This window comes from Bactrocera neohumeralis, unplaced genomic scaffold, assembly GCF_024586455.1.
Source record: "Bactrocera neohumeralis isolate Rockhampton unplaced genomic scaffold, APGP_CSIRO_Bneo_wtdbg2-racon-allhic-juicebox.fasta_v2 cluster11, whole genome shotgun sequence".
Taxonomy (NCBI): domain Eukaryota; kingdom Metazoa; phylum Arthropoda; class Insecta; order Diptera; family Tephritidae; genus Bactrocera; species Bactrocera neohumeralis.
The window spans coordinates 16,432,049-16,450,379 of NW_026089624.1; the positions used below are offsets into that span (position 1 = coordinate 16,432,049).

Here is an 18,331-nt window from a genome sequence, read left to right on the forward strand (position 1 = left end):
TTGAGTCCGCCGACTAGCCGGTGACAAACTAAAAGCAGCAAATTATGACATCAACCTGCTCCTAGAGCTTGGGGTGATTCGACCTTTTAGCAGCAACTGGGCCAGTCCCATCCACATGGTACCCAAGAAACTGGGGGGCTGGCGAACTACTGGAGACTTCAGGCGACTAAACGCTCAAACGATCCCTAACCCCTGCCTAGTACCTGTCGCTGAAGACTTATTTCGGCGCCTCCACGGAAAGAAAATTTTTTCGACAATCGATCTCACTCGTGCATATCATCAGATTCCTGTGGCTCCAGAATACATCGAGAAGACAGCAGTCACAACACCTTTCGGTTCGTTGAGTTCCTGGGAATGCCGCCGGGACTACGCAATGCAACCCAAACCTTTCAGCGCCACATGGACGACATCTTAAGAGGTTTGGACTTCCTTGGCTGTTTCATTGATGACCTCATTGTGGCTTCTGAAAGCCATGAGGAACATCTCCAGCACCTAGAGCAGATTTTCAACGTACTACGCGCCAACAAACTCACTACGAATTCCAATAAGTGCAATTTCGCAAAAGAAGAGGTGACATACCTTGGTTATACAATTACCGAGGATGGTTAAAAACCTCCAGCTGAATGCGTTGATACGATTCTGTCATTTCCCAAGCCTGACACCATCACCGATCTCCGTAGATTCCTGGGGATGATCAATTACTACCGCAAATGTATTCCCAATGCTTCGCAGTTACAGGCACCATTGAATTCCTTTCTAAAATATGCCAAAAAACCGACAAAACCAAAGAGCCTAGAGCACCAGAGGCTGAAAGAGTCCTAGAAGCCTGTAAGAAGAGTGTTGCAGCAGCAACTAGAACAATATTCCTTTCATCTACCGCATTTCTCTCTCTCACAACTGACGCATCCGAATCAGCCATAGGCGCATCGTTAGAGCAGTTCGAGGATAGCATTGGATTTTTCATCAGAAAGCTCAGCCCCACAGAGGTGAAGTACAGCACAAACGACAGAGAGCTGTTAGCAATATTTGCAATTATTAAATTTTTTCGACACATACTGGAGGGACGTCACATTATCATTAAAACGGATCACAAACTTTTGACCTACGCTTTCGCCCAGAGAGCCAGCAAAGCTTCACCACGACAGCTAAACCAGCTCGATTACATCTCCCAGTTCACCACTGAGATCTTTTACCTTAAAGGCGAAGAGAACGTGGTAGCTGCCGCCCTATCCAGGATCAGTACCATTAACATTCCGACCAACCTGAGTGCCGACAGAATTCAGCATGAGCAGCGAGAGGATAAAGAAGTCCAGCAGCTTGTTCGCAACAATAACACGACCTTGAAACCAACGTCTATATATTGTCGAAAACACCTCAATTTATTGTAACATATCATCTGGTCTTTCATCCCAAAAAGCTTCGCCGAGTGGCCTTCGACACAATCCATGGACTCTCCCATCCCAGTGGTCGAGTTACGGCCCGCACATTCAAGCAAAAGTACATTTGGCCGGGCATCAAGAAGGACGTACTGAATTGGTCCCGCAACTGCATACCGTGCTAACGCTCCAAGACTCAGCGTCACAATCGCCTTACACCTGAACACATTGACGTACCTGAAACTAGGTTCAAACATGTACACCTCGACCTCATTGAACTTCCAGTTGTCAATCATCTCAGGTACTGTTTAACAATCATAGATAGATTTTCCAGATGACCCGTTGCTGACCCGTTGCTTTCTACTCAAACTGGATTATTCAGTTCGGCACACCACTCCCCATAACCACAGATCAAGGAACCCAGTTTGAGTCTGGGCTCTTTACGTCTTTGACACGGCTGATTGGTGCCCATCGCATAAGAACAACACCCTATCATCCGGTGGCACAGGCCGCTCAAGGCAGCTCTAATGTGCAACTCTGTTTCTCCTTGGCCGAAAGTTCTTTCAACGGTGCTCCTAGGTCTTCGCACGTGCTATAAAGTAGACTGGAGAACCTGTGCAAAATTATAAGCCTCAACGAGTTGAAGAACCAACTACCAGTCAATTTCAGCCAGCAGCTGGAATCATGGACAAGCCTCTTCGTACTTATTCCAGGAGAGATAAAACTGTTTCGTTCCCTTCGTAACCTATGAAAGTCACGGGGAAGAGAATATATGTGGCAACTTCGCCTGCAACAAATTCCACCACAGCACAATTACAGCTGCTGAGTTGAATTGCAGTTACGATTCTCATGCCACTGAACAGTTATTATTCTAGCAACTTCTGACGCTACCAGAACATTATTCTAGAAATTTCTTATGCTAACACACGCTGGAACAATAATAACATAAATGAACTTTGATATACTGTATTGCATTGATGGATTACTTGTTTTATTATTTTATTTAATATCTCGTTTTTAGGTGGGTTGAATTACCCTGTGACCAAAAAAAAAATGCAGGAAACTATGTGGCAGGGCCTAAAAAAATAAAAAGTATGGCATAACTACATTGTTCCAGTTTTGCACCCGCTATGTAAACATTGCAATTTAATATTCAAATTGAAATTTCTGACACAAATTTTTATTTCTTTATTGTGTTTCGGTAAAATTCGTTTAAAATGCGTGGTGTAAGTGAAGAAATTAAAAGAAAAGTTGAAAGATATTTCTCTGCTGGGCAATCTGCCCGCGATATTGGCAAGGAGCTCAAAATCAGCAATACAACGCTTTTGCGGATAGGAAAGAATAGCAACCTGGATAGGCTAACATGCTATAAGGGCGGGAGACCCAAAAAAATTCAAATTCGTGAAGCTAGACATGTTGGACGACTTCTTATATCCAACAAATTGACCACCCCAAAGCAAGGACTACCGCTTTTAACGCAAAATTTTAGTGTCTGGACATTGCGTCGCGCGTTGAAAAATGTTGGTTACAAAGCGAAAGAGAAGAAGAGGAAACCCGCTTTGACAAAAAAAAAAATTTCTGCCCGAAAGGATTTCCTGGCACGCCACGAATACTGGACGTGTGATGACTGGAAACGAGTAATTGTAAATGTTAATTATTTGTGGGCAGTCTTTGATTTTTTTTGAACTTCTTTAAGGTAATTTGGTCAGACGAGACCAAAATTAGCCGATTCTAGTCAGATGGCCGCTCTTGGTACTGGTCAATCACTTCAGGACCACTTCAACCCCATCAAGTAAAGCAAACTATAAAGTTTGGGGGTGGATGTTTAATGATTTGGGGGTGTATTACGCAGTATGGAGTTGGTCCTATTGTGAAAATCGATGGAAATCTGCCGATTGTTATGGATATGATTCGCTTGCGGGAGAACCGGATTATATTCCACCAGGACAATGATCCTAAGCACTCTTCGAAATTAGTGCAAAATTTGTTGAAATCGCAAAGTTTTTCAACAATGAAGTGGCCTGCACAAAGCCCAGATATGAACCCCATAGAGAACTTATGGAGTTTTTTGAAACGGCAGCTGGCAAATTACCCGAATCCACCAAAAGGCATGCAGGAGCTTTGGGAGCGCGTCGAGGACGAGTGGTATTCAATTTCGCCAGATTACTTACAAAAATTGTATGAGAGCATGCCGCGAAGCCTAATGCGTTAAAAAAGGTGAAAGGATTGTGAACGGACTACTAAACTAGAGGAGAAAATATAATTTTTTGTATGGGTGCAAAAGTGGAACAATGGAGTTTTACCACATTTTTGTTATTTTTTTTTTGTTTCACGAGTGAATTTGTCACATTTTTTATAGTTATAGTGTATTTTAAACCTGTATAAAAATAATATATGTATGTATTAACATTTTTTTTACAAAAATATATATATGCTTGCAATTTATTGCATCAAAGTTCATTTATGTAATTATTGTTCCAGTTTTGCTCTTCAGTATAAATAAATATAAATAGGAACGTTAATTTTTCAAAGTGTTATTGTATTTCATATAAGAGTCATTTGATACCATTGGAGTAAAAAGGCTTTTAACGCTAAAGATATACGACTGCAACGACATCTATTGACAAAATACGAAGAAACTTTTTCGACTACTCAATATTTTAATTCAATTTTACGCTTTTTTAATTTTTTTATTTAGCAGTGTTGTGCAAAGGCCAACCTAAATGAATCTTATGTTTTTCTAAAAAAAAGATATTGGAAACGTAGATACTTAAAACATAGACAAGGGCATGATGACGAGCCGAGTTGAAATCTGGATGACTGTCTGTCTATCCATCGGACCGTGCAGGTTGTAATTTGAGTGCAAATTGAGATATCTTGATGAAATTTAGTGTGCGTGATACTTAGTAAAAAGAAAATTACGAGTTCGTAGACGAGAGCACTGCCACGCCCACAAAACGCCATTAACTGAAAACCTATAAAGTGCTCTAACTAAGCACTTAATTATATAAAACTGTAATTTGGCAGACGGGACTGCTGTAGCAAAAGACATCTGTAGGCAAAAAAAAGTGGGCCTCTAATAAGTTTAATGTACATATCTTCTAAACCACTAAAGCTACAACAATCAAATTTGCTTAGCGCAAATATTATAGGAACTCCTACCGACGTTGTGAAAATAAATGCAATCGGAAGATAACCCCGCTAACTTCCCATATAGCGGTACTTTTCAAAACTATTAAAAGCGCAATAAATCAATAACTAATTGCACCAGATACATTAAATTTCACCTCCGAAATGCTATGAGAGGGCTTCATTTGGAGAAATCCCGTATCTTGGACCCCGGCCGACCGAATTCTTGTCATGTTCCCATGACACTATCAAAAGCTATTTACCAAGTTTAAATTCCATTTGATTCTTTCACTTTCTAGTAAGTAAGTAATTAATATAACGGGATAAAATTTTTATCTAATAATTCCTTTAAAGTATGCCACTTTGTGACCAAGAATTGCCCAAATCCCACCAAAACTGTTCAAGCCCCTAGTTACCGAATATGTGCACCCCAGTATCTATAGTTGACAAATATTTCAGTTATCCCAATGAAAATTACAGAACGGGTTTCACTCATAACAGTATATCTCTATGCCTAAATACAAACAATTGGGACCCTCATATACTTGGTACAATGATTTTCGCTTTTCTAACATATCTTATGACGAATTTGTCGTTCGGTGTATGAGTTATATAGAATATATGTATATAAAATTGCTTAGATTCCGATAGACTGGTTGACGTTTTACATCTTAAAGTAATTCCCTAGCTTTGATTCTTGCAAGATTAGAGAATATAAAATGTTCGGTTGCACCCGAACTTAACTCATTCTTACTTGTTTTTTACCACTTTTATTGCTTTAACAGCTGTCCTAATGTGCCAAAAACACTGGGAGAGTGAGATTTAAGCTTGTTTTTCAGGGGTCGAATCGTCCGTGAACGTATCACTCGTCACGTAAAAGCCTGTATTTCGTATTATGACGTACGTGATCGTAACGCTTCTATCGTAATCTGGCATGATGACATACGTGAACGAGTATATAAACGTATCCGTTCGTTCGTATCATTCCAACGCAAACTACCAATCGTAATATAAAAATTTAAAGAAATGTGAGCATATTTAAAATTATTTACAAGGTAAAGGACATATACATTTTTGAATTAAATTTATTAAAGAATACTTTATTTGGCCACTTATCGTTTGGTTGATTGCGGTGAGGCGGTTCGCTAGCCCGGTGTGATAAGAATCGCAATTTTGAGGGTCGTAACTTATTAGGGGTATTCGCTTGCTCTTGCAAGACTGCCGATTGCAATAATACTATACTGAAATATTCAAAGGCACGAGAGCACCCATTGCAGAATCTAGTGAATTCTTGTGAATGACTATTATGCATGGCTATTGTGAATTGGCGCACCTTCTGCATACATTTTTAACAAAAAAAACTGTAACAAATCTTTATAATTTAAATAGATATTATAAAATCGATTTAAAACTTGCCTTCCTCAACAATTTAACTACGTAATATGTCTTTATGTAAAATGACAGATAAAACAGGGTTGCAATTATATTTTTGCGTGACATTGCACGCAAATATACATGGGTTTTGGTCTTACACATTCTACAGCCATTGCAAATAATTTTCTGCGTGTGCTTGTGTTTGTGCCGGTGCACTAAAAGGAAATATATGCAATTCTTTCAATGGGCAAGGGTTTTGCAAGAGCAAGAGAATACCCCTATTATAAATTGTATGCAGATGTTATGTAATGCCTCACAAACGTTAGCAAATTTTCCACTTTTGTGGGGTGATACATACCTCTCTTGCTATATCCTAAAATTCTCCCCAGTCTTTTTAAGATTCCAATGCTTTGTTCAACGATACATCTACAAAGAAAATTTTGTTAATGAGGATTCATAATTTTTTTTTTTTTTTATAACTACGTTATTGCTACGATCTCTTAGTTATCTCCGCACTATTTTTTTATCCCCATCACTTTCACTAGAGCTCAAATAAAAAAACAAAGTTTGATCCATTTTGATATTTAATTAGCTTTTGTTAGTTTTTTGTAAATTTCGCAACAGTTTTGACAGTTCCACATCTATTGTGATCTAAAAATACGATCCAAAGCAATGTGGAATTTAAAAACTATTGTGAATTGAAAATACATTACCGTTTGCTATCGTATGTCATAATGCCAATCACCGTATACGATTGACGTATCACGTATTCACGTAACGGGGTCAAATGTTGTGATCTTGGTGACCAATTGACTGGCGGATTGTTTGATATGCTTTGATCACCAAAAGTTCGTTTCATCGAAGAGGTGATTTTGCGAATTGTAGCCCGATCTAGAGAAATCCATTTGGGATCTGTACATTCAGTCACAGATTGTACGCGATTGTTGCCCTTAGTATCAACTTGACTGCATCGTCAGACATTTTTTGTAGGCGAAACGCTCTGGCTATGTTTGCGAGGGTACTGTGGAAGCGTTCCACTTGGCCCTTTGAGCAACTATGTAGTTATGGTGCGTGGTCGACGTCGTACATGTTTTTCAACAGGGCCCTGATAGTTTCTTAATTAAAAGAAGCTTAGCAGTAAATTGTCTTGGTTTGTGAGAACATGTTCAACAGCTGAATAATTAGTGGTTTTACATCCCTTATTGTTCGAAAGGGCTGTATCACGGCGAATTTTGAGAATTTGTCAGTGTAAGTACGAAAATTTTTTTGTCAGTTGAAAAGATATCAAAGTGGAGTATTTCTCCAGCGTATGATGGAATTGGTGTCTCCCGAAGAATTTGTTTTTTGGGGCGGCTATCGTACTTTGCTTCAGTGCATATCTTACAAATTATTGCTATTTCATTGGCCAACTTCGTCATTTTTAGAAAATAATAATCGCAAATGATTTGTTTAGTATTTTCCTGGGCGGCTCCGTGCGCGCGGTTATGTTCGGTGGTGACAATTTCCATTTCTTCATTTTTATCTGTAATGTCGACCATGATCTTTTTGAAGTGCTGGAATTTGGTTGCCGGAAAATCTAGCACCAAATCATGCTTGGTAGATCGTAGTGTATTGCGTTTACTACGTGTGTGTTATAATGGCCATACACGACCCACATGTGCGTTCGATCTGTATGAAATTGTTTCGCCATACACGACATACAAATCCACTCCCATCCTCAACCATCCCAAGAACCCAGTGGCCCTCGACTCTCCGCCCTAAAATAAGAAAAGATATATTAATTACATAAAAAAAATTATATTTTTATTATTACCTTTGTTGTATTTTCTCTTCCCAAATTTGCTTTCGTCTATTTGAACAGTTTTACCAGGGCCACCAATTTTACCTACCGCTACCTGATGGTCAACCTGGTATAATACTACAGCTTCGCGGCAGTAATTATACCAGTCACATATTGAAGCGCTAGATAAAACTGGTTCCCTGATAAAACTGTTTTTCCTCACTTCCGTATGTGACCAATGAGATGCATACGCATACATTAGATAAAATGCCTGCGGAAGTGGGATTTTGACGTTTTCGAACCAGGTATCGCTCGACCTTGCCAATGCACTTCGCTTCCGGCAACCCCCTTTCCGGCATCGGAACACCCCAACTTTGCTACTTTTTTTAACGACAGCGTCATTGGCATTTTATGCGTACGGCAAATTTTGGCTTTTAAATCAAACCTTGTTCTTCGGCAAAGGAAATACATTTCTCTGTTGTGTCAAATGTTTGGAATATTTTTACAATATTCCATATTGACTTCACTTCCGCCGCTTTAAGCACATTGGTTCGCTTTATAACACTTCGGCTGTTTGACGCTCCGACACAATCTATTTAAATACCTTAAGTTATATTTTTTTCAGTTTAAAACTTATATTACTTACCTGATGAATTTGCACGCACTCGCTTTATGGCACCTCGGCTCGTTGACGCTCCGACACAATCTATTTAAATACCTTAAGTTATATTTTTTTCAGTTTAAAACTTATGTTACTTACCTGATGAATTTGCACTCATTTTTTAAAATTCAACTTTTAATAATTATATATGTATTTAAATACATTTTAAATTTTATGCTCTTTAAATTTGTGTCCTGAATATATGGCTGCATCGAATCGCGGAATTCAAATGAAATAAATATGAAACTTATTTCAAAACGGGAAAAAAGGAACGGTACCTTGTTTAGTTGTAACAATACCCGTTATAGAAAATGTAGTTTAAAAATGGGAAACGCGGAATTGATAAATATGAAAATAATGACAAAACGGACAACAAAAAGAACGGTACCTTGTTTAGTTGTAACAATATCCGTTATAGAAAATGTAGTATAAAGAGGGAGATATACCCTATTTAACATAACTTTTAGATTACCTTTGTGCATTAGCAGCCTTCGACCACGCTTAAAGAACCCTGGCCAATCCAACACCTGGGTAAACATTAGTCCATTCGCGTCCCACTTCTTTCTGCATTGGCGGCCTTCGGCCGCGCTTCAAAAAAATAACCCTGGCCGATCCAACACCGGGGTGTATCAAGTTTTTTTATGTAAAACTCCTTTTCGCGTTGGCGGCCTTCGGCCGCGCTTCAAAAAAATAACCCTGGCCGATCCAACACCGAGGTGTATCAAAAATCTTGATATATCAAGAAAAAGGGCAATGATTTATGTATGTGGGGTATAGTCCTATTTTTTATTCATTTTTATTCGTTTGATAAATGTGTAATTATGGCAACACTTATTATAAATTTGAAATTTTAAATTGTGTAAAATATAAAATGCTTATTTTAAGCAAATAACTAAATAATTACTGGAAAAAAATATGTAGAAATAATGTAGTGAAGTGTAAGTGCATAAAAAAGGCATAATATGAATTAAATAATTACTAGCAATCGAGAAATTGCAAGATAAAATTTACAAAATTTTCAACTTTAAATGCAAATATCTCGAACACTATAAGTTTGCGGCGGCAACAATTTCCTTAATCTGGAGCATCAGCCCTATCCAACCATACCACTTTTAAACCTGAAATCGTGGGATCGTATACTAAAGCCGACCCAAACTTTCTATAACATAGTCAAAAAACATAATTATCAATAAAAACAAAAATATATGTTGACTTTGTTTCATACTATTTACGAAATTTATGTAAAATTGACTTATTTTTAACCTTTTCGTGTTTGAGTTGCTTAAAAAATATAAAATAAGGCAATCGATTGATATCTATTTATGATGATCTTTATTAAGTATATTCAAGATGGCAGACAAGAGTTGTTTTTCGTTTTGTGACTTGCTAACTATAAGGTCTTAAATTTGAGGCAATAGTTTGAGCCTAATACCATGTTCAGACCGAAAATTTAAAAGATTAGATTACATTTAAGCATTTCAGAACCCAACAGTGTTCTTACCGCCGTTGAAAAGATTAAAAACAGCTGTTTTTGCCATTCAAGAATTTACATCGCTCAATATTTATCAAAAGAAAACATTGTCATATAGTATTTTGTAATAAAAGCCGTATTCTTTTAAATATTTTTCATATAATGGAAATAATGGATTCATTATTTTCATTTGGGGAGTCGATTTTCAGCAGAAATTAGATTCATTGCTCTAATAAAAATTAGTTTGTTTACATTTTTCCCTTTATGTAGTGTCTAAATCAGCTGTGATAATGTAATAGATTTCCAATGCTGCCAAGTAGATGGCGCAAAATCAGAGTCGCACAGAGAGATTTAGCGTGGATCAGTTTCAAATCACTCCGATGAAGTGATTTTGAACTGTCATTTTTGTATGGCGAAATCTTGATAAATTTATAAGATTAGTGGGATAAACCACTTAAAAGCAGAAATCGTGTGATTAAAAGCGCCCACACACGAGCACACAAGTGCGTTCGATCGGTATGTGTGTGCTTGCGGTTTATCGTGTATGGGCTTGTTCGCGTACCGATCCATGTTCGCGAAAATGTTTGATTTTTTACGATCGGTGCGCGAACATGTTTATCGTGTATGGCGTTGTCGGCGCACAAAATCTCATTTCTCTCGTGTCGCCGAACAGTGAAGATCGCGGACATGGGAAGTGTTAAGGGGAGAGCCTGCTTTCGAGGCTTCAAAAAATCGATTTTTTTGAGGATTTTTTGGGAGGGAAAGAAATAATTGATTCAAGCGAAATTTCTAGGCTTTATAGTTATATATTTGAACATCTTTCACAAATTTTTTGGATACGAAATCTTTGATATTCTGCCTTTGGGAAGCAATTACCCGATGCATCTCGCATGTACATTTTTCGGACGGAAACAAAAAATTCAAAGAGATTCATATTTTTTATTAATTTATCTTCTAGTTAAACAATGAAAAATTTCCAAAAAAAAGTGTAAAATTTAACATTTTATTAAAAATTGAATAAATAGTGGCTTTTGATCAAAAGAATTTTACTTTATGCTGTTTAAAAATATGTTAAAATTTGACTTTTCTTTATATTTTTTTTAGTTTAAATATAAGATAATTTTATGTCAATGATAATAAACTTTGTCTTAATTCTATACGACGTTTAGTTTTTTTTCTATCCTGCCCGCCAATTAAGAATAATCGTAATAATGAAAAACCGAGAAATCACGCTTCAAAGTTTTCGCTTTTTTCCTAAGCGCTCATACATATACATAGTGTAAGAAAAATAAAAGTTGGAATAACTTATTAACGAAATACAATGAAATAGATAAAAATGCTACATTAGAAATAAATTCCAAGAAATGTTCCGCTTGCTTGTGGCATATGTTAACTCTGTGAGGAACGAACGCAAAATGGATTTGTGTGTCGTGTATGGGCAAACGAATTCATACTGATCGAACGCACTTGTGTGCTCGTGTATGGGCGCTATAAGTGTCGGTCTGAACATGGTATAATGCTGGAGCCTGTTTAGTGAATAGTAAATAGTCACAAATTGAGACTTTACCTAAAAATGTCTCAAATAGAGACTAGAGACTGGTCACAGAATCCCGCTATAAATACGAATTAGAGGACAACGCAAAAAAAAATTCAACAGCGCCAACATAACGACGGAGAACCCAACAAATAGCAAAACAAAATATATAGAACTGAGATATATATATATAAACAATATTCATCAAAGCGGTCGTACATAGGAGCGCAATATCAACGCGGGAATAAATAATCATTTCAGGTTATATACTTATAGTATTATATTTAAAATTATATCTATGTGTATCAATATCCCTTATTGAACTAATTGTACATAGCCACACATAATTATACATTTATACATACTAACCCACATATATTACATTTGTTCACCATATATTCAAAAATTGATAAAATTAAATTCAATAGAATCAACAGGCTTGCCTTTTCAACTCATCTGTTTCACCCATTCCATCTTTTCATTATATTATTAATTGCATGTTACATGTAGATAAATTTCCCAAAGGCAATTAACAGATACTTAGAATTATGAAAATTTATCTTATAACATCTACAAAGTTACATAGGGAGACCAATTTTGATAACATGCGGAGACGTCTGGTAAATTTGTCTTTATGGTGTGGTGGTGACCATACTGTTTTCATTAAGGAAATTCGGATTAGTATGTTATTTTTCGATCGGCGAGGACGTCGTTTTGGTTGCGAGAGTGTGTTTGATATATGTAAGTGTTTGTTGTTGAGTTTCGAATTAAGAAAATTTTAATATTTTAGTATGTGCCAGTTTAAGAAAATGTTTTCTTTAATAAATATTTTTATTAAGTTTGTAACATTTTGTCACTTTTTAATAATAATTATGAAAATACGCATAATGTATTTTCACCCAAAAAAAAAACTTACGTTTACAGGCGAAAGAGAAAACGATATAAAATGGCAGCTTAAAACAAATTTTAAATTTTGGATATGTTTGGTTAAACTGACAGCAATGGCTTAAAAATCTTGTACATATGAATTATATGATATAGTGAATTGTAATCATTAAAAAAATATCGTAACGAATTTATCGCTGATACCCTTGGATGTATTTGGGCTGACGATTGGTGTAATTAAAGGAAAAACTCTTTCACTTGTTAAAAAATAAAAATGAGAATTATCTTCAAATATAAAAATTGGAAAATAAACTAATCAATGAAGGGAAAGTTAGCATGGAACTGCAAAAATAAATAAAAAGGGCGAACAATTTGCAAACAATAATTGTAGTTATTTTAAGCTGGATAAATAAATTAATCATACCATAGTGATATTAAAGAGTTATTACATTTAGTAACAAGCTGAAATACCTAACCTTCAGTGAAATAATAGAGGCTAGGTTACTGTTGATATAACTAAAAATTACAATAGAAGATTAAATAACCTTTCTAAAGGTATATATACTAATTTTTTTGTGAAATAATAAAAATGAGAATTATCTTCAAATATAAAAATTGAAAATTAATGTGAATTAGTTTAGTATCTCATTTTGAAGAGGTTTTGCGCAAAAGATTATTATATTGGGATATTAGCATTTTAGGGAGCTAAAATACTAAAATTAGTGGTTTTTATGCTCTTGTAAAATGTTGCTACAGGGTATAAAAACATTTACTTGACACGAAGATTATTATATTATATTAATTTTAGTGGTCTTTGGGGGAATGTTTAGTTTAGTATCTCATTTTGAAGAGGTTTTGCGCAAAAGGGGAGGGGGCTGGGGGCTTGCTACCCCCCTCATTTGAAAGGTAATGAATGGAGCTTTTGAATAATAGCACCCTTCCCCCCCTAGGACCACGGGGGGCTCTAGGGCAGCCTCCTAAAAATGGTGTAAAATCGCAGTTTTTCCATACAATTTTCACTAATTATTATAAAATGTATGTATTTTTACGCATAGAGTGACTCTATGTTTATTATTTTTATTATTTCAATGAATTAAAGTGGAAATCCACTTTATTTAAATAATAAAAACATTGAAAATGAAAAATTGTATATGTATCGGTAATACCAAGATAACCCAACCAACCATTTATACAAGACCCTGAAAAGTGGGCAATATATTACGTCCATATAACGAAAATTTGGAATAAAAAATCGCGCGATTTTTTATTCAAAATTTTCATTATATTTTCAGTATAATATATTACATTGAAACAAGCGCCGCAGGCGAAAATTTGGAATAAAAAATCGCGCGATTTTTTATTCAAAATTTTCATTATATTTTCAGTATAATATATTACATTGAAACAAGCGCCGCAGGCGAAAATTTGGAATAAAAAATCGCGCGATTTTTTATTCCAAATTTTCGTTATATGGACGTCCTATGTAAAGTAACCCAAATGTATATAAGACCTACCATTGGGATTCGTTGGGTTATTACTGTCTTCCTTTTGTGCTTATTTTCTTCGTCGTTTGACAGTTCATATTCAGTAATTTTGCTTACATTTCAAGGAACAGTATAACACGTAATTAAAAGCTGTTTTATTTATTAAATTGTACATAAAATTGCAACTTAAAATTCATAATTTATCATTAATTCAATTAAATATATTTAAAAGAATGTGTGTGTGTTAAATTGGTTAAATTTTTTGCAAGCAGTGCAACAAAAACCTCAAAAGAAGAGAGCCATTATTTGAGCAAATGTGAAAATGTGCGTTTTTTGCTTACTTATATCTAAAAAACAAATTAACATTTAACAATAAATTTACATTTAAACCAAAGTTTAATTCATTGGCTATCCGTGCTATATAAATTTAAAAAAATCCGTGCACGCATTTAAGAGGAATAAGCAATGAAAATGAGATACTAAACTAAACCCGACCGGGTTGTACAGTTTAATATCATGGTGTAAAATCAACCTCCTAATATCAATTCCTATAAATCGTAAAATTGTGGGTAACATAGTTTATTGCAATGTATAAATCAGTTCGTATATTAAAAAGAAAAATTTCATAAAACAAAATTTTTCAGTACGTATTCTTTCGATATAAAATTACTTTTACACTTATACTGGGTTTGGCAATATTACGATTCTTTCGGCGCCGCGATTTGATGGTACGGATAGATAGAGGAGGTCCTCTGGATTAAAAAATGTATACACATATACCGTCCTCAGACCCATAGTTTTCAAGATATTTCACTTTAAAGTTCAAAAATTTGTAAAAACAATGTTCCTTATTTCACTAGGTTTAACCCACTTTTCACACATTTTTTATATAATTACTATAACATATTTTGTTAAGTTCAGCAAATTGTCGACGCAATTTAGAATATTTTGAATAGTTAGCAACTAAACCAGTTTTTTTAAAAAGTTTAAAAGCACGAGATTTTCTATTTTTTTAATTTACATAATTCTTTCGAAAACCATAAATTAGAACTCAGTTTTTGAGTAACAACACACTTCGGAACATATTTTTCAAATAAGTTTACAATAGTTTCATTAAAGTGGGAAGCACTAAATTCAATATTGCCACTGTAATCTGGCCAAGTTATTTTAGAAAGTTCGTAATTAATCTTCTTAAAATTAGCTTTCGCAAAGTTGAACCGAAAACAAAGGTCTTGTGTATTATTATAAGCAAAGTTGGCTATGATTTCGATGTTAATTTCCAAAGCAGGATGATACGAGTTCTCTGGCCGAACCAAAGGATCACATCGGACAACAGAGAACATTGAAGCGTTATCGACGTAAACTAGATCTGAGAGCTTACCAAATTCATTTGAAATTAAATCAATTTGGTTAAGACCCAACTCCGACATTTCATCTAAGAACTCGTTAAAACATGAACGAGTACTAATAGGGATGGTGTGAGCTCTTGGTCCCTCGCACTGTCTGTTCCGTGTGTCAGATCGTCATACGTCGGAACGTGGCATCCGTCAAGTGCAACTCTTGTACTGGCTGGTGTCACTTTTCGGCGTGTTCCGGCCTGCGCACCACACGTGAGTGGAGTGACTCATACGTTGCCCCATGCTGCAGGAGTCTGCCCCCGCAACTCACAACAGTGGCGTCGCCTATTAACACTCCAGCGCGACAACCGCCCCTGCGGGTACTACAGCTGCAACAACTTCCACCCACACGTCACTCCCTCACCCCCTGGATCACCCACGGACACCCGCGACAAACTCGGCTACTTCAATTTAACTGCAACGGACTCCAGAGTAAGATCGAGGAGATAGTTGCACTTATGAATCGGGAACGTCTATCGATAGCTGCGGTCCAAGAAACCAAGTTAAACAGCCGCTCAGATCTTCTGAGTTGTGCAGGTTTCAACGTTATACGTAAAGATCGCGAGCGAGATAATGGTGGTGGCCTAGCTTTCATATTGCACAACACCGTGCAGTATCGTCTAATCGATGTAGACATCGACCCCAGGGATACTACCCTAGAATGTCAGGGTATAGCTATCCGGTCAGGCGATGTCGAGCTCGAAATATTTAATATATACATCCCTCCAGTTACATGTTGCCCAACAGGATATCACCCGAATATAGGTGCGCTACTTCGTGGTGAAAACCGTTTGGTACTAGGCGACTTTAACGCGCACCACGATCTTTGGCATTCCTGCCTGTCAAATGATCGTAGGGGGATGGAGCTGGCGGAACAGATTGACGATTCGACATTCTGCACAATGAATGACGAAGCCCCCACCAGAGTTATGGGCACCTGTAATAGCTCGCCTGATATTACCATTGCTAGCGGTGGTCTGATAAACAGCATAACCTGGCGACCTATGCTAACTCTCGCATCAGATCATCTGCCCATAATTATCTCGATCGAGAAGCCTCCTGATTTTGTTTCTGTGGACAACCGCACCTATTTTAACTTTAACAAAGCTAATTGGGTCGGCTTCACAGAATTTACTGAGAGCACCTTCAAAGCTCTACCTATTCCTATGGACGTATGCGTTGGCGAACGTCAATTCCGCAAGGTGATCGCAGCAGCTACCGCTCGCTTCATCCCGGCTGGAAGAATCGCGGAAATCCGCCCCAATTTCCCAGCCGAAGCAGCCGTCTTAGCTAATGAGCGCGACACCTTACGCCATGCCGATCCCGGGGATCGCCGAATAAGGGATCTCAATTTGGAGATTCGGCGAATGGTAAACCAACATAAGCGGACGAAATGGATAGAGCACCTGAAGTCCTGTAACCTCTCCACCGGAGTGAGTAAGCTTTGGGCTACTGTCAAAGCTCTGTCTAACCCGAAGAGACAAGACGACCGAGTTGAAGTTCAATTCAATGGTCATGCCTCTTCGGACCCGAAGAAGTGCGCGAGCTATTTTAGCCGGCAATTTACACTGCACCCTTCGGTAGACAAAGCTAAACGATGTGTTAACCGACGGCTGCGCAAAATGCCAAACGAAGGCGCGCCACTTACTTTCACCGATGAGGAGGTTCAGGGTGCCATAAAAAAAGCTAAATCATCTAAATCCATTGGCCCTGATGGAATCAACATGCTAATGCTAAAGCATCTAGGCTCGACGGGAGTAGGATATCTCGCCAAGGTCCTCAATCTGTCGCTGACCACTCTTCAAATACCCGATGTGTGGAAAGTCGGAAGAGTGGTCCCACTACTGAAACCTGGGAAACCCGCCAACAAAGGGGAATCTTATCGACCGATAACTCTCCTCTCCCCAGTAGTGAAGACACTTGAAGCCTTGCTACTCCCGACCTTCACTCACCACCTGAGCCTAGCCAACCACCAGCATGGATTCCGAAAAGTGCACAGCACCACCTCAGCACTTAGCGTCATAAACGCCCAGATAGTTCGTGGCCTCAACCAGAAACCACCCTGCGAAAGAACGATCCTCGTAGCGTTGGACCTGTCAAAAGCGTTTGACACGGTCAATCACACAACGCTACTGCAGGACATCGAAACAACTACGCTCCCTCCAGAGCTAAAGAGGTGGACCATGAACTATCTGAGCGGTCGCCAGTCATCCGTACTATTTCGAGGTAAAACATCTAAACTGAGAAGAATTAAACAGGGGTTCCGCAGGGTGGTGTCCTCTCCCCACTACTGTTTAACTTCTACATCTCGAAACTCCCACAACCACCAGAAGGAGTTTCCATAACCTCGTACGCTGATGACTGCACGATATTGGCGTCGGGCAATGGAATCGATGGCATGTGTTCGAAGGTAAACAGCTACCTCTCCGACCTTTCTCGTTTCCTCACTGCACGAAATCTCACACTTTCCCCCACTAAATCCACAGCGACCATATTCACAAACTGGACGAAGGAGTATAGACTTGAGCTTAACATTGCAGTCGACGGCGTCAAAATTCCGACTGTCAACAATCTTAAGATTTTAGGTGTAACATTCGACAGTCTATGCTCCTTCTCTCCTCATACGACCGCGATTATCGCCAAAGTACAGAGCCGCAACAAAATCCTCAAGTCGCTAGCCGGCAGCACATGGGGAAAAGACAAAGAAACGTTGTTGGCAACATACAAGGCAATCGGCCGGCCGGTCCTCAATTACGCAGCCCCCATATGGTCGCCTGGATGCAGTGGAACGCAGATGAGGAAACTACAGACCTGTCAGAACACTGCACTCCGGACCACTACAGGATGCCTTTTGATGTCTCCCATTGAACACCTACACAGTGAGACGCTTATGCTCCCAGTTAAGGAGCATAATGAACTCCTCTCCAGGCAGTTCCTGCTGGGATGCTTTCGCAGAAATCACCCCTGCAGTCATCTGCTTGGAGCGGAACCGCCTCCTAGGAGCATCAAAAGGTCATTCCTGGATTACGTCGTCGACGTCGTACAGTACGTCGACCGGACTTCGGACGCAACTAACTTCAGACAGGTACTGACCGCCATTCACAGCGGAGCCATTAACACCTTCACCGACTCCCTTCCCGTGAATGGCGTTCTTGGAGTTAAACCACCACCCATCGCAGACCAAGAGCTCCAGCTGCCGCGAGAAACGCGTGTGACCCTTGCGCAACTTCGTTCTGGATA

At 38.1% G+C, this 18,331-nt stretch overlaps 1 protein-coding gene and 1 long non-coding RNA gene across 4 annotated transcripts in view; one reads left to right on the forward strand and one right to left on the reverse strand.

Annotated features, from left to right (window-relative positions):
- The window catches only part of LOC126766148 (uncharacterized), an 897,272-nt gene that overhangs the window by 802,991 nt on the left and 75,950 nt on the right, over positions 1 to 18,331 (forward strand). The gene's annotated exons all lie outside the window — the stretch shown is intronic.
- On the reverse strand, positions 5,551 to 9,694 carry LOC126766255 (uncharacterized). Of its 3 annotated transcripts, none has more exons than XR_007668780.1 (3): positions 8,306 to 9,694; positions 7,693 to 8,251; positions 5,551 to 7,636 (listed from the first exon to the last, which is right to left on the reverse strand). It is a non-coding gene; the product is annotated as an uncharacterized LOC126766255 (long non-coding RNA). The 3 variants fall into 3 exon arrangements; XR_007668779.1 differs by having other exon boundaries at positions 5,551 to 6,530; positions 6,593 to 7,636; positions 7,693 to 9,694; XR_007668781.1 differs by having other exon boundaries at positions 5,551 to 6,305; positions 6,363 to 7,636; positions 7,693 to 9,694.